Source organism: Salvelinus fontinalis, chromosome 16 (assembly GCF_029448725.1).
Source record: "Salvelinus fontinalis isolate EN_2023a chromosome 16, ASM2944872v1, whole genome shotgun sequence".
Lineage (NCBI taxonomy): Eukaryota > Metazoa > Chordata > Actinopteri > Salmoniformes > Salmonidae > Salvelinus > Salvelinus fontinalis.
This window is the reverse complement of record NC_074680.1, coordinates 48,236,770-48,251,299: the sequence shown is the minus strand read 5'-3', so window position 1 is coordinate 48,251,299 and position 14,530 is coordinate 48,236,770. Positions and strand designations below refer to the sequence as shown.

General features: G+C 49.7%; 1 protein-coding gene across 5 annotated transcripts in view; it reads left to right on the top strand.

Annotated features, from left to right (window-relative positions):
• The first annotated feature begins 11,153 nt into the window (after window positions 1-11,153).
• numb (NUMB endocytic adaptor protein) overlaps window positions 11,154-14,530 on the top strand; it is a 73,580-nt gene continuing 70,203 nt past the window's right edge. For all 5 annotated transcript variants that reach the window (XM_055865618.1, XM_055865619.1, XM_055865617.1 and 2 more), the window contains exon 1: window positions 11,154-11,425. The gene's annotated coding sequence lies outside the window, so the exon portion shown is untranslated. The remainder of the gene's footprint in view (window positions 11,426-14,530) is intronic.

The following is a 14,530-nucleotide window of genomic DNA, read 5'->3' as shown; positions in this document are numbered from 1 at the left end:
GTGGAAACTCATCTATCATAGTGGGAAACTCCTCTTTCATAGTGGAAAACTCCTCTATCATAGTGGAAACTCATCTATCATAGTGGAAACTCATATTTCATAGTGGAAACTCATCTTTCATAGTGGGAAACTCATCTTTCATAGTGGGAAACTCATCTTTCATAGTGGAAAACTCCTCTTTCATCCGGAGCTCATCTATCATAGTGGGAAACTCCTCTTTCATAGTGGGAAACTCCTCTTTCATAGTGGGAAACTCCTCTTTCATAGTGGGAAACTCCTCTTTCATAGTGGGAAACTCCTCTTTCATCCGGAGCTCATCTATCATAGTGGGAAACTCCTCTTTCATAGTGGGAAACTCCTCTTTCATAGTGGGAAACTCATCTATCATAGTGGAAACTCATCTATCATAGTGGAAACTCATCTATCATAGTGGAAACTCTTTCATAGTGGGAAACTCCTCTTTCATCCGGAGCTCACTCCTCCCACATGCTGACCTCTGTCACCTACTAAGAAAATGACCTTGATACATAATTTTTTGGCAGTTAATTGTAACAAAACGATCTTCAATTTTGTTAAAAGCAGGATAGCATTGTTTGTTTATGGTTTACACAGCTTGTTGGCCAATAGCTAATCAGCGTTTCTCAACGAGTTCAAAGCACTTGAATGCATCCAACTGGTATTTACAAATTCCCACCTCCCACGTGGTTACAAACGCAGCATCTGTGTCTGAGAAGGAATGTTTTTGTAACTAATGTGGGGTGTGTTCATTACTGCAAACCATAGGGGGGGGAGGGGGATTGAAACGGAAAAAATGTGTGTTTATTTTGGGTCAAGCTCAGGTCCCATTTCAGCCCGTTTGCTTCCGTTTGGTTCCTAGTGAATACACCCCAGATCTTTGAAGAATAGAACGGCCACTCTCCAGTCCATCCTGGGTGTCGTGGATGAGGACATTCTCTATTCTCTGTTCTCACTCACCATGGGTGTCCCTATCCTCTCGCCTTTCTCCTCAAGTGGGCAGCTGTTTGCACTTGCCTTCATGGATTAGAAAAGAAAATGACTGGTGCGTGGAAACTACCTACACCAATCTAATGCTTTTACATTTGTGGTGGAGTGGTGAACGAGTGCACACTTCAGGAAGAAGGAAATATTATTGGGGCGCACCCCATAAGTTCTAACACCCACTGAATGAGCTGAGAAACAATGACAGCCTGAGCCTGTTCAGACCGTAGTCTCTGGGTTAGGGAGCATCACACACAGACAGGAGACTCTCTCTGGGTTAGAGAGCATTACACACAGACAGGAGACTCTCTCTGGGTTAGAGAGCATTACACACAGACAGGAGACTCTCTGGGTTAGGGAGCATTACACACAGACAGGAAAATCTGGGTTAGGGAGCATTACACACAGACAGGAGACTCTCTCTGGGTTAGGGAGCATTACACACAGACAGGAGACTCTCTCTGGGTTAGAGAGCATTACACACAGACAGGAGACTCTCTCTGGGTTAGAGAGCATTACACACAGACAGGAGACTCTCTCTGGGTTAAAGAGCATTACACACAGACAGGAGACTCTCTCTGGGTTAGAGAGCATTACACACAGACAGGAGACTCTCTCTGGGTTAGAGAGCATTACACACAGACAGGAGACTCTCTGGGTTAGAGAGCATTACACACAGACAGGAGACTCTCTCTGGGTTAGAGAGCATTACACACAGACAGGAGACTCTCTCTGGGTTAGAGAGCATTACACACAGACAGGATACACTTTACAGTTTGCACAATTCACTCTCTGATAACTGTTGGTGAGAATCAGAAGTCTTCCATCACAGGCCAGACAGGGGGATATTTCTGGTTTGTGTTTGATCATACGAGTAGGTGTGCATGTTTGTTTCTGTGTGCAAAGACTGAGACAGGTAGGAAGACAGGTAGGAAGACAGGTAGGGAGACAGGTAGGGAGAGGGTGAAGGAGACAGGTATGAAGACAGGTAGGAAGACAGGTAGGGAGACATGCAGGGAGACAGGTAGGGTGACAGGTAGGGAGACAGGTAAGGAGACAGGTAGGAAGACAGGTAAGGAGACAGGTAGGAAGACAGGTAGGGAGACATATAGGAAGACATGTAGGGAGACAGATAGGGAGACAGGTAGGAAGACAGGTAGGGTGACATATAGGAAGACAGAGACAGGTAGGGAGACAGGTATGAAGACAGATAGGGAGACAGGTAGGGAGACAGGTAGGGAGACAGGTAGGGAGACAGATAGGGAGACAGATAGGGAGACAGATAGGGAGACAGGTAGGGAGACAGGTAGGGAGACAGGTAGGGAGACAGGTAGGGAGACATGTAGGGAGACAGATAGGGAGACATGTAGGGAGACAGATAGGGAGACAGATAGGGAGACAGATAGGGAGACAGGTAGGGAGACAGGTAGGGAGACAGGTAGGGAGACAGATAGGGAGACAGGTAGGGAGACAGGTATGAAGACAGATAGGGAGACAGGTAGGGCGACAGGTAGGAAGAGCGTGAAGGAGAAAGCACCAACAGGCTTGACCACATTGTCACGAAGTACAGCCTAGTTATTCCTAGTAGTCCAGCATACCACTGTAGTCCAGCATACCACTGTAGTCCTGCATACCTCTGTAGTCCAGCATACCTCTGTAGTCCAGCATTACCTCTGTAGTCCAGCATACCTCTGTAGTCCAGCATACCTCTGTAGTCCAGCATTACCTCTGTAGTCCAGCATTACCTCTGTAGTCCAGCATACCTCTGTAGTCCAGCATTACCTCTGTAGTCCAGCATTACCTCTGTAGTCCAGCATTACCTCTGTAGTCCAGCATTACCTCTGTAGTCCAGCATACCTCTGTAGTCCAGCATTACCTCTGTAGTCCAGCATACCTCTGTAGTCCAGCATTACCTCTGTAGTCCAGCATTACTTATGTAGTCCAGCATTATCTCTGTAGTCCAGCATTACCTCTGTAGTCCAGCATACCACTGTAGTCCTGCATACCTCTGTAGTCCAGCATTACCTCTGTAGTCCAGCATTACCTCTGTAGTCCAGCATACCTCTGTAGTCCAGCATTACCTCTGTAGTCCAGCATACCTCTGTAGTCCAGCATTACCTCTGTAGTCCAGCATTACTTATGTAGTCCAGCATTATCTCTGTAGTCCAGCATTACCTCTGTAGTCCAGCATACCACTGTAGTCCTGCATACCTCTGTAGTCCAGCATTACCTCTGTAGTCCAGCATTACCTCTGTAGTCCAGCATTACCTCTGTAGTCCAGCATACCTCTGTAGTCCAGCATTACCTCTGTAGTCCAGCATACCTCTGTCTGTCCAGCATTATCTCTGTAGTCCAGCATTACCTCTGTAGTCCAGCATACCACTGTAGTCCTGCATTACCTCTGTAGTCCAGCATTACCTCTGTAGTCCAGCATTACCTCTGTAGTCCAGCATACCTCTGTAGTCCAGCATACCTCTGTAGTCCAGCATTACCTCTGTAGTCCAGCATTACTTATGTAGTCCAGCATTACCTCTGTAGTCCAGCATACCACTGTAGTCCTGCATACCTCTGTAGTCCAGCATTACCTCTGTAGTCCAGCATTACCTCTGTAGTCCAGCATTACCTCTGTAGTCCAGCATACCTCTGTAGTCCAGCATTACCTCTGTAGTCCAGCATTACCTCTGTAGTCCAGCATACCTCTGTCTGTCCAGCATTATCTCTGTAGTCCAGCATTACCTCTGTAGTCCAGCATACCACTGTAGTCCTGCATACCTCTGTAGTCCAGCATTACCTCTGTAGTCCAGCATTACCTCTGTAGTCCAGCATTACCTCTGTAGTCCAGCATTACCTCTGTAGTCCAGCATACCTCTGTAGTCCAGCATACCTCTGTCTGTCCAGCATTACCTCTGTAGTCCAGCATTACCTCTGTAGTCCAGCATACCACTGTAGTCCTGCATACCTCTGTAGTCCAGCATTACCTCTGTAGTCCAGCATTACCTCTGTAGTCCAGCATTACCTCTGTAGTCCAGCATACCTCTGCCTGTCTGCAGCCCAAACCCGTTTTAACCTCAGGACTCAGATATATGTGGAATGCAGCTGATAAACCACTGGCCTTTAAAGTGGCAATCTGTTGTTCTAACGATAATAATCACAGACATGTGACCACTCTCAAATTAATGGACAGAGCTATGAATACAAGGACTGACCATCCACAAGGACTGTCCATCCATAAGGACTGACCATCCATAAGGGCTGTCCATCCACAAGGACTGTCCATCCACAAGGACTGACCATCCATAAGGACTGACCATCCATAAGGGCTGTCCATCCACAAGGACTGTCCATCCATAAGGACTGACCATCCATAAGGGCTGTCCATCCACAAGGACTGTCCATCCACAAGGACTGACCATCCATAAGGACTGTCCATCCACAAGGGCTGTCCATCCACAAGGACTGTCCATCCACAAGGACTGTCCATCCACAAGGACTGTCCATCCATAAGGGCTGTCCATCCACAAGGACTGTCCATCCACAAGGACTGACCATCCATAAGGACTGACCATCCACAAGGACTGTCCATCCACAAGGACTGTCCATCCATAAGGACTGTCCATCCACAAGGACTGTCCATCCATAAGGACTGCATAGAGAACAGAATGGATACATCATGGAAGGAACCACAACAAAGCTGGGGGGGGGGGGGGCAGAGAACAGAATGGATACATCATGGAAGGAACCAGAACAAAGCTGGGGGGGGTGGGGGGGGCAGAGAACAGAATGGATACATCATGGAAGGAACCAGAACAAAGCTGGGGGGGGGGGGGGCAGAGAACAGAATGGATACATCATGGAAGGAACCACAACAAAGCTGTGGGGGGGGGGGGGGCAGAGAACAGAATGGATACATCATGGAAGGAACCACAACAAAGCTGTGGGGGGGGGGGGGCAGAGAACAGAATGGATACATCATGGAAGGAACCACAACAAAGCTGTGGGGGGGGGGGGGGAGCCACAGAACAGAATGGATACATCATGGAAGGAACCAGAACAAAGCTGGGGGGGGGGGGGCAGAGAACAGAATGGATACATCATGGAAGGAACCACAACAAAGCTGTGGGGGGGGGGGGAGCCACAGAACAGAATGGATACATCATGGAAGGAACCAGAACAAAGCTGGGTGGGGGGGGGGGGGGGGGGGCAGAGAACAGAATGGATACATCATGGAAGGAACCAGAACAAAGCTGGGTGGGGGGGGGGGGGGGGGGGCAGAGAACAGAATGGATACATCATGGAAGGAACCACAACAAAGCTGTGGGGGGGGGGGGGAGCCACAGAACAGAATGGATACATCATGGAAGGAACCACAACAAAGCTGGGGGGGGGGGGGGGGGCAGAGAACAGAATGGATACATCATGGAAGGAACCAGAACAAAGCTGGGTGGGGGGGGGGGGGCAGAGAACAGAATGGATACATCATGGAAGGAACCAGAACAAAGCTGGGTGGGGAGGGGGGGGGGGGCAGGGCAGAGAACAGAATGGATACATCATGGAAGGAACCAGAACAAAGCTGGGTGGGGAGGGGGGGGGGGGCAGGGCAGAGAACAGAATGGATACATCATGGAAGGAACCACAACAAAGCTGGGTAGGGGGGGGGGGGGGGGGCAGAGAACAGAATGGATACATCATGGTAGGAACCAGAACAAAGCTGGGGGGGGGGGGGATGGGGGCAGAGAACAGAATGGATACATCATGGAAGGAACCAGAACAAAGCTGGGGGGGGGGGGGGGGGGGGGGCAGAGAACAGAATGGATGCATCATGGAAGGAACCAGAACAAAGCTGGGGGGGGGGGGGGGGGGGGGGGGGGGGCAGAGAACAGAATGGATACATCATGGAAGGAACCAGAACAAAGCTGGGGGGGGGGGGGGGGGTGGCAGAGAACAGAATGGATACATCATGGAAGGAACCACAACAAAGCTGGGTAGGGGGGGGGGGGGGGGGGCAGAGAACAGAATGGATACATCATGGAAGGAACCAGAACAAAGCTGGGGGGGGGGGCAGAGAACAGAATGGATACATCATGGAAGGAACCAGAACAAAGCTGGGGGGGGGGGGGGGGGGCAGAGAACAGAATGGATACATCATGGAAGGAACCAGAACAAAGCTGGGGGGGGGGGCAGAGAACAGAATGGATACATCATGGAAGGAACCAGAACAAAGCTGGGGGGGGGGGGGGGGTGGCAGAGAACAGAATGGATACATCATGGAAGGAACCACAACAAAGCGGGGTAGGGGGGGGGGGGGGGGGGGCAGAGAACAGAATGGATACATCATGGAAGGAACCAGAACAAAGCTGGGGGGGGGGGCAGAGAACAGAATGGATACATCATGGAAGGAACCAGAACAAAGCTGGGGGGGGGGGGGGGGTGGCAGAGAACAGAATTGATACATCATGGAAGGAACCACAACAAAGCTGGGTAGGGGGGGGGGGGGGGGGCAGAGAACAGAATGGATACATCATGGAAGGAACCAGAACAAAGCTGGGGGGGGGGCAGAGAACAGAATGGATACATCATGGTAGGAACCAGAACAAAGCTGGGGGGGGGGGGATGGGGGCAGAGAACAGAATGGATACATCATGGAAGGAACCAGAACAAAGCTGGGGGGGGGGGGCAGAGAACAGAATGGATGCATCATGGAAGGAACCAGAACAAAGCTGGGGGGGGGGGGGGGGGGGGCAGAGAACAGAATGGATACATCATGGAAGGAACCAGAACAAAGCTGGGGGGGGGGGGGGGGGTGGCAGAGAACAGAATGGATACATCATGGAAGGAACCAGAACAAAGCTGGGGGGGGGCAGAGAACAGAATGGATACATCATGGAAGGAACCACAACAAAGCTGTGGGGGGGGGGGGGAGCCACAGAACAGAATGGATACATCATGGAAGGAACCACAACAAAGCTGGGGGGGGGGGGGGGGGCAGAGAACAGAATGGATACATCATGGAAGGAACCAGAACAAAGCTGGGTGGGGGGGGGGGGGGGCAGAGAACAGAATGGATACATCATGGAAGGAACCAGAACAAAGCTGGGTGGGGAGGGGGGGGGGGGCAGGGCAGAGAACAGAATGGATACATCATGGAAGGAACCACAACAAAGCTGGGTAGGGGGGGGGGGGGGGGGGCAGAGAACAGAATGGATACATCATGGTAGGAACCAGAACAAAGCTGGGGGGGGGGGGGGATGGGGGCAGAGAACAGAATGGATACATCATGGAAGGAACCAGAACAAAGCTGGGGGGGGGGGGGGGGGGGGCAGAGAACAGAATGGATGCATCATGGAAGGAACCAGAACAAAGCTGGGGGGGGGGGGGGGGGGGCAGAGAACAGAATGGATACATCATGGAAGGAACCAGAACAAAGCTGGGGGGGGGGGGGGGGGTGGCAGAGAACAGAATGGATACATCATGGAAGGAACCACAACAAAGCTGGGTAGGGGGGGGGGGGGGGGGGCAGAGAACAGAATGGATACATCATGGAAGGAACCAGAACAAAGCTGGGGGGGGGGGCAGAGAACAGAATGGATACATCATGGAAGGAACCAGAACAAAGCTGGGGGGGGGGGGGGGGGGCAGAGAACAGAATGGATACATCATGGAAGGAACCAGAACAAAGCTGGGGGGGGGGGCAGAGAACAGAATGGATACATCATGGAAGGAACCAGAACAAAGCTGGGGGGGGGGGGGGGGTGGCAGAGAACAGAATGGATACATCATGGAAGGAACCACAACAAAGCTGGGTAGGGGGGGGGGGGGGGGGGCAGAGAACAGAATGGATACATCATGGAAGGAACCAGAACAAAGCTGGGGGGGGGGGCAGAGAACAGAATGGATACATCATGGAAGGAACCAGAACAAAGCTGGGGGGGGGGGGGGGGTGGCAGAGAACAGAATGGATACATCATGGAAGGAACCACAACAAAGCTGGGTAGGGGGGGGGGGGGGGGGCAGAGAACAGAATGGATACATCATGGAAGGAACCAGAACAAAGCTGGGGGGGGGGCAGAGAACAGAATGGATACATCATGGTAGGAACCAGAACAAAGCTGGGGGGGGGGGGATGGGGGCAGAGAACAGAATGGATACATCATGGAAGGAACCAGAACAAAGCTGGGGGGGGGGGGCAGAGAACAGAATGGATGCATCATGGAAGGAACCAGAACAAAGCTGGGGGGGGGGGGGGGGGGGCAGAGAACAGAATGGATACATCATGGAAGGAACCAGAACAAAGCTGGGGGGGGGGGGGGGGTGGCAGAGAACAGAATGGATACATCATGGAAGGAACCAGAACAAAGCTGGGGGGGGGCAGAGAACAGAATGGATACATCATGGAAGGAACCACAACAAAGCTGTGGGGGGGGGGGGGAGCCACAGAACAGAATGGATACATCATGGAAGGAACCACAACAAAGCTGGGGGGGGGGGGGGGGGGCAGAGAACAGAATGGATACATCATGGAAGGAACCAGAACAAAGCTGGGTGGGGGGGGGGGGGGGCAGAGAACAGAATGGATACATCATGGAAGGAACCACAACAAAGCTGGGTAGGGGGGGGGGGGGGGGGCAGAGAACAGAATGGATACATCATGGAAGGAACCACAACAAAGCTGGGGGGGGGGGGGGGGGGGCAGAGAACAGAATGGATACATCATGGTAGGAACCAGAACAAAGCTGGGGGGGGGGGGATGGGGGCAGAGAACAGAATGGATACATCATGGAAGGAACCAGAACAAAGCTGGGGGGGGGGGGGGGGGGGGGGGGGCAGAGAACAGAATGGATGCATCATGGAAGGAACCAGAACAAAGCTGGGGGGGGGGGGGCAGAGAACAGAATGGATACATCATGGAAGGAACCAGAACAAAGCTGGGGGGGGGGGGGGGGGGTGGCAGAGAACAGAATGGATACATCATGGAAGGAACCAGAACAAAGCTGGGGGGGGGCAGAGAACAGAATGGATACATCATGGAAGGAACCAGAACAAAGCTGGGGGGGGGGGGGGGGGTGGCAGAGAACAGAATGGATACATCATGGAAGGAACCAGAACAAAGCTGGGGGGGGGGGGGGGCAGAGAACAGAATGGATACATCATGGAAGGAACCAGAACAAAGCTGGGGGGGAGGGGGGGGGCAGAGAACAGAATGGATACATCATGGAAGGAACCAGAACAAAGCTGTGGGGGGGGGGGGGGGGGAAAGAACAGAATGGATACATCATGGAAGGAACCAGAACAAAGCTGTGTGGGGGGGGGGGGGGGCAGAGAACAGAATGGATACATCATGGAAGGAACCAGAACAAAGCTGGGGGGGGGGGGCAGAGAACAGAATGGATACATCATGGAAGGAACCAGAACAAAGGGCCCAGTTGTACTCTCTCTTCTTCTTCTGAATTTAGTTAGCTCTATTCAATCCACATTGTAGAAGTTCAGCTTTACGGCGAATATGTCGTCTCACAAACGACCTTCATATTTCTACTGTGGAATATGCAACTCTTCAGCTTTACAGATTGAATGGAGTCAACTGTATCATTTTAGCCAGACCCAACCCAGTGAGACAAACAGATTGAAATGACATATTTTCAACCAGTTTTGCTCACGGGGAAGAGCTGGTGTTGGCCCTCTCTGCTAGTAGAATGACGAACATGGTAAAAACCATGCAAATTACAGTGGTGTTCAGAATCAAATGCTGTTAAAATGTCAAACTATATTCAATAGGACTGTGTCTGAATGGGACAGTCAACGGAACCAACCAGGACTGGCACCCTATTCCCTATGTAAGTGCACTACTTTCAACCAGGAATTGCACCCTATTCCTTATGTAGTGCACTACTTTCAACCAGGACTGGCACCCTATTCCCTATGTAAGTGCACTACTTTTAACCAGGAATGGCACCCTATTCCTTATGTAGTGTACTACTTTCAACCAGGAATGGCACCCTATTCCCTATGTAGTACACTAATTTTAACCAGGAATGGCACCCTATTCCCTATGTAGTGCACTACTTTTAACCAGGAATGGCACCCTATTCCCTATGTAGTGCACTACTTTTAACCTGATTCCTATGGGCCCTGGTCAAAAGAAGCTTGGGTCACAGGGCTCAGGTAAAAAGTAGTGACTCATTGCTGGCCTTTTGATTGGTGCAGAGTTACTGAGAGGAATATATGGCTTTATGGCTCTGCAATTCATCCCTGTGTCACCACTACAGAATGAAGTGTTCATTCTAATGAATCGTGAAGGAAAAAGTCACCTGTTTACACAGGTTAAGGACCCGCCTGGCCATCATGAGTCGGTCTATGCAGGTTAAGGACCCACCTGGCCATCATGAGTCGGTCTATGCAGGTTAAGGACCCGCCTGGCCATCATGAGTCAGTCTATGCAGGTTAAGGACCCACCTGGCCATCATGAGTCGGTCTATGCAGGTTAAGGACCCGCCTGGCCATCATGAGTCGGTCTATGCAGGTTAAGGACCCACCTGGCCATCATGAGTCAGTCTATGCAGGTTAAGGACCCGCCTGGCCATCATGAGTCGGTCTATGCAGGTTTAGGACCCGCCTGGCCATCATGAGTCGGTCTATGCAGGTTAAGGACCCGCCTGGCCACCATGAGTCGGTCTATGCAGGTTAAGGACCCGCCTGGCCATCATGAGTCGGTCTATGCAGGTTAAGGACCCATCTGGCCATCATGAGTCGGTCTATGCAGGTTAAGGACCCATCTGGCCATCATGAGTCGGTCTATGCAGGTTAAGGACCCGCCTGGCCATCATGAGTCGGTCTATGCAGGTTAAGGACCCATCTGGCCATCATGAGTCGGTCTATGCAGGTTAAGGACCCGCCTGGCCATCATGAGTCAGTCTATGCAGGTTAAGGACCCATCTGGCCATCATGAGTCGGTCTATGCAGGTTAAGGACCCGCCTGGCCATCATGAGTCGGTCTATGCAGGTTAAGGACCCATCTGACCATCATGATTTAGTCTATTCAGATGTGCTCTATTCTATCAAAAAATCTTATTGGAATCACATTTTTATAGACGGTGTATTTTCAAAATGCACACCATACACCACAAAAGTAACCGGTTGTAAGTCCCGCCCCGTTCATCTGTCTATCACTTATTTTTTCCCCAATCGAACACCTTGAATTTCACCTTATACTCGCAGACATTCTCCAATGGATTAGGACAAGGGGAAGTCCGTTGCTATGGGCGAGGTTTGGTTCAATCGGCGAGTGGACTGGCAGGTGAAACTGGACTGCTAGCTAGTGAATAGCAGCAGGATAAGAGTTCATTTCCAACACTTCTCTGGAATTTAAATCGTCCAGGTTCGAGAGATTGGTGATTGAATTTGACTGACTTTTGGATCGGGGCCCTGATCACAGGTAAGGAGACAAGTTGGGTATTTTGAAATGAAAGCTACTTAACGTTTGTCGGTGCGCTTACTTAAAAATATATATGTTTTGGCTGGGGTTCATTGCGCGGAACGCTAGCTAGCTAACCAGCAAATGCTAACTAGCTAGCTGCGGCATTTAATGAACCGAATGAGCTACACGCTAACGTTAGCGCAAACTAGTAAGTTATACTATCGACTAGCAGTCAGCGAACTATATATTAATGTTGGTTTAGCAGCTCATATGGCCAATTTAACGTCTGTGGACGTGTTATGACGACTCTAGAAGCTATCTAGCTAACTAGCGATACGCGTTAACTAGCCAGCCAGGTAACGTTGACGTTAGTTAACTAGCGGTAAGGTCGGAGCTAACCAACGTTATCGCCTTTAACGACGTCGCTAGTTACTGGGCCGACAGTGTTAGCTATCTGGCTACTGTCCCGAGTAGCGAGCTAGTTAAATGATGTGAATACACAACGTTAGCTAACGTTAGTGGTAGTTTTAAAGTGAAATGTATAACATAATATGGCCTCAAACTTAGCTACGCAGAGATATTGTAACGTTAACGTTAATCCCAAAGGATTATTGACTAACGTTAACTAGCTTACTTAGTTATGTCAATTGGATAATTAACGCTAGCTGGCTACCTAAAGTAAGTTAGATAACCTGTCAGTTAACCGGGTTGAAGTATTTCCACGGTAATGGTTGGTGTTCTGCTTTTAGTAGTTTCCAATTTGTTTTCAAACATTGACGTCTACTGGACACCTTACTGACAATGTAGGGTAGGAGTGTTTTCAAGTAGCATCACCTGACTGGTAGTTCAGCCGGTAGAGTCCGGGACCAGAACACTCAGACAACAGGGAATGGGGTCGAATCCCGGCAAAGGCACGTTTTATTTTGAAAATCATTGTGAAACCACACTGTCTGCACATTGCTGTTCTAACAACTCATTTGATTTAGTAAAGTGTAAGGTTCTGTCTCAAGCGTCCTAAATAATGCCATAGATTCAGTGTTTGACAGCCAAAAAAGGGGATTCAATACAAAAAAGAAAGCGTAATGGATGGTGCGAATCTGAATGGTACCTGATAGTAAGACCTGTGACTAGTCAACCTGTATGGTACCTGATAGTAAGACCTGTGACTAGTCTACCTGTATGGTACCTGATAGTAAGACCTGCGACCAGTCAACCTGTATGGTACCTGATAGTAAGACCTGTGACTAGTCAACCTGTATGGTACCTGATAGTAAGACCTGTGACTAGTCTACCTGTATGGTACCTGATAGTAAGACCTGCGACCAGTCAACCTGTATGGTACCTGATAGTAAGACCTGTGACTAGTCTACCTGTATGGTACCTGATAGTAAGACCTGTGATTAGTCAACCTGTATGGTACCTGATAGTAAGACCTGCGACCAGTCAACCTGTATGGTACCTGATAGTAAGACCTGCGACCAGTCAACCTGTATGGTACCTGATAGTAAGACCTGCGACCAGTCAACCTGTATGGTACCTGATAGTAAGACCTGTGACCAGTCAACCTGTATGGTACCTGATAGTAAGACCTGCGACCAGTCTACCTGTATGGTACCTGATAGTAAGACCTGTGACCAGTCAACCTGTATGGTACCTGATAGTAAGCTCTTAAGACCTGTGACTAGTCTACCTGTATTGTAACTGCACCTGTACATGGCTCATCTGTAAATTGCCCATCCAACTGCCTCATCCCCATACTGTTATTTATTTTATTTATTTTGTTCCTTTGCACCCCAGTATCTCTACTTGCACACTCATCTTCTGCACATCTATCACTCCAGTGTTTAATTGCTATATTGTAATTATCTCACAACTACGGCCTATTTATTGCCTTACCTCCCTTATTTTACCTAATTTGCACTCACTGTATATAGACTTTTTCTATTGTATTATTGACTGTATGTTTGTTTATTCCATGTGTAACTTTTTGTTGTTTGTGTCGCACTTCTTTGCTTTATCTTGGCCAGTGGGTTAGGAGAATGAGATCAAGGGTTAAGCTTTGCTAAAATCTGACAAGGAAGTAGTCAAGAGAAGAGGTGACAGGGTTTCCCTGGACTCTTCTTCCCTAGTCTTGGACAGGATGCGTGGTCACAGTCAGACCTTTCTCGGCGGGCAGGGAGTGAAACTCAACACTTTGCCGACGTGCGTAATATCCCATTTTGTCGTCGTCAGATTGTGTGTCACGATCCCAACAGCCCCCTGTTCTGTTGACTTCAAATCCGTCCTCGTTGAGATTCTCAGCGGTATTCCCGTCAAATACAATAGTGATCAGCCTGACACACACAGCCCCATCCACCTCCTGACTCCCTTCCTGGAAACATTTCCCACAGAGATTTAGGTTATGGGATGGTGTTGTAGTTTATCTGAATAACTGTCAACATTCACCACAAAGTCTTTCTTAAAGAACCCATCATGGCTTTTTCCAATTTTTCTCCTATGAATTGATTTCAACAATCACTCCAAAGGATCAATTCAAGCTGATTTCCTGTGAATGCAGTTTGATTTGCCCGCTGGAAAACGAACATGGGCTGTTGATTTGGTTTGTGTGTTTTTCCATTTTAAAAGTAGTTCACTATGTAGAGACGCAGTCACAGACTGGGTACCGGGCCGACATTCTTGCTCCTCGGTCATAGCCAAGAGCTTTGATACAAAGTATTGTCACAGTCATCCTCCGGAGGATGAAAAGATATGAGCTACAAACATACACAAAGACGGTGATATCAAGTTTGTCATTGCTCTGAAAAAGCTCGGCCAAAAAGGGAGTGCCGGGAAAGAGCAGGGAGGGCCTCATCGCGGCTAACGAGAACATCATATTCAACAACAACAACAGCAACAGCAACAACAACAGCAACAGCAACAGCAACAACAGCAGCAGCAACAGCAGCAGCAACAACAACAGCAACAGCAACAGCAACAACAGCAACAGCAACAACAGCAACAGCAACAACAGCAACAGCAACAACAGCAACAGCAACAGCAGCAGCAGCAACAGCAGCAGCAGCAGCAGCAGCAGCAACAGCAACAGCAACAACAGCAGCAGAAGCAGCAGCAGCAGCAGCAGCA